Source organism: Brassica oleracea, chromosome C2 (assembly GCF_000695525.1).
Source record: "Brassica oleracea var. oleracea cultivar TO1000 chromosome C2, BOL, whole genome shotgun sequence".
NCBI lineage: Eukaryota > Viridiplantae > Streptophyta > Magnoliopsida > Brassicales > Brassicaceae > Brassica > Brassica oleracea.
Window position 1 is genome coordinate 11,588,570 of NC_027749.1, and position 3,194 is coordinate 11,591,763.

The following is a 3,194-nucleotide window of genomic DNA, read 5'->3' on the forward strand; positions in this document are numbered from 1 at the left end:
TCGAAACCGCAAAATCGATTTTGATTTTTTGGCGGGAAAACTCGATTTTGAAGTTTTGACGAAAAACTCGATTTTGCGTTTTTGGAGAGAAAACTCGATTTTGTTGTTTTAGTTGAAAACTCGATTTTGCGGTTTCGACGGAAAATTTCGTTGTTTAGTTTTTGGCGAGAAAACTCGACTCTAAGTTTTTTTTGGTGAAAAACATTATTAAATATTGTATAATAGTTGTGTGAATCAAAATAAAAGGGTTAGAATTTAAACCCTGGTCCTATTAGGGCCAACCCTGTTTAAACCCTATTTAAAAAATGAGGGTTAGGGTTACAAATGGGTTTGCAGGGTTAGGACTAACCCTGTTAGGTTGAGCCCATATTAACATCCCTAGCTACCGGCAACGATAACGACCAGATTGTAAAATTCCCGAACGTGTCTTTGCCATAGATAGATTCCTGAAAAGACGATTAAACATCTACTCAAAACTGGATTTTTGTGGTCAAAAAACGGTTGATGCCCACAATCACTCCACTCCCTCCTATCCCTGATCATGACCACAAAACCTCCACCGGAAGCCTTCTGATCCCTAACCCTAACAATCTCTCCATCAACCCTTCCACTAGTGACTTACTTAATGCTGACCACATGCTCACACGGCCACCAACCACGTCTGACCACAACCACTGTCACCTCTGAAGACACCACAACTAACTATGTCCACACTTCACCTAAACACATCTATGTTTCTGCTGTCACTGACCATGCCTTACCTGACCACACTTTCACTCCACAAAAGACTATCTGACCACAAAAGAGACCGAGCATTTAATGAACGTCGACGTCCTTACCCTTTTCATGCTACTTGTACTATGTTAATCACCAGCCATCAGATCTATCTTAAAATAAAACAATCTAATGGTCCAGCTTGAAGCCCAGAACTCCATAAACCTGTCTGCGTTAATGCCAAAATAGCTTTATGTAACAAGTCTTTAAAAATGGACGAGACTAGTGTGCTTTCAATCTCAAACAGGTTTAGCAAACCAAGGGTAATTTGGTCCAACAAAGTCATAAAAGGAAGCCCAAAGTACATCTCAAGCAAAAAGTATGTGAACTAGAAAAGACACAAGCCCAAAGTATGTCATTGTGTGAATTTCTCTAGTAGTATTCAGTGCTGGGTTCGCGGGTCAACCCAGCCCCGCCGCGGAAAATCATTTTTTCGATTCAGAAAATCGACCCGCATAACCCGCAAATAAAAAATTTTATATCCGCATCCGCCCGTCAAAACCCGCGGATAATATTGATTATATATTAAAATAATTATTTAATTAAAAATAATTATTTTAAATTATATAATAATTATTTTTAAAAAATATAATATTAAATAATATATTTATAATTAAAATTATATAAACATTTATTATATTTTATATATTTTTATGAAAAACATTTTAAAAAATAATTAATTTGTGGGTTTAATGGTACTTGTGACTAAAATTCCGGCTGACTTGCATCCGCTCCACTTAAAATAGTCTCGCAGCATTTAAAATTTTCAAATTTTTCGACCCGCACCCGCTCTGCGGCGGGTCAAACGGGGCAGGGCCCGCGGGCAGTGGTTAAAATTCCCGGTTCTAGTTAGAGCATTTCTAATGCAAAACTCTATTTTTTCTTCAAAATAGAGTAAAAGTGAATATGAAGTAAAAATCCTTCAACCCTACTCTATTTCTCACTCCATAATGGAGTAATGAACAAACAAAAAAATAGATTACTCCATTGTAGAGTTAAATACGGAATTAGGTCGAAGCATTCCTTACTTCATACTCAAAAAATGAAATAGAATAGAAGATACCCTTACTACTCACCGTACATTTATTATAAGCGATACAAAAAAATTGTGCTAATTTAGATTTGAGGTGAAGTATATCCAACTACAGAGAGGTTATAAGATGATATCATCATTATTTCTTTTAACCAAAGAACTTCAGAGCAACATACAGACTAAATCTAAAAGTCTGCAGTCGCGGTAGGAATTTCATAGCAACCAAATAAACGTTTGGTCAAATCAATTTGTGACCTAAATCCACGAACGTAAAGGATGATAACTACTAGACATATTTTTTTTTGTCAAACAATAACTACTAGACATATAATCATTCTTTTTTATACAGTATATATAATTCGGTTGTTTTAAAATTTCTTGTAAATGATTACTTATCGAAAAAGTTCATCATCCACAGAAACTTTGGTTCCGTTGGTGAGTCTGAAAGATACCGATAAGATTCTATTATGTTGGTTAAGATTGCATAGGTATATTTGTGGGAATATCCCCTATCTTGTGTAACAAACGTGTGTATATATGCGGATGTAAAGTTATGAAGTAAATGGAGGAAACATCTTCACTTTTCGGTTGCCTCTGCTACCCCAATCAAAACAACTCCAACACTAAAAAGCTGTCCCCAAGATCTTCACAATGTGTATTTCTTGGCTACCCTCAACTTCATAGAGGTTACAGGTGCTTTGATTTATCCACCAAAAAGATCATCATCTCTCGTCACGTAACGTTTGATGAATCGAGCTTCCTTTGCACAACTTCAAACTCCTCTCCAGGCTCTACTTATGAGTTCTTGGACGACCAAACAAAACCTTCTCCTCTCTTCAAAAACATCCTTCAAAATACCACTGTGAACACTCTTCCTCAAGTGGCTGTGCCGGCTAATGTGCAAGCGCCAACTCAGGCTGCAACTGCTCCTGAGGCTCCTACGCACTCGATGACCACAAGATCAAAAAGTGGAATTCGAAAACAGAAACAAGTGGTGTCTTTGCTCACACAAACTTGTTCTCCCATTCCAACAAGCCATGTTCAAGCTCGGCTTGATCCCTTTTGGGATGCTTCTATGATAGATGAGTATTATGCAATTATTAAGAGTAATACTTTTGATCTTGTACCGCGTCCGAAAAACATTAATATCGTGCACTCAATGTGGCTTCACAAGCATAAGTATGATGCTAAAGGTGTGTTTAAAAAACACAAGTCCCGACTAGTAACTAATGGGAAATCACAACAGGAAGGAGTGGATTTCTCAAAGACTTTTAGCCCTGTTGTAAAGCCAGCTACGATAAGGAGTGTTCTTCATGTTGCTCTAGCTAATAATTGGAAAATCAGACAACTAGACGTCCAAAATGCATTCCTTCATGGGACGCTTGAT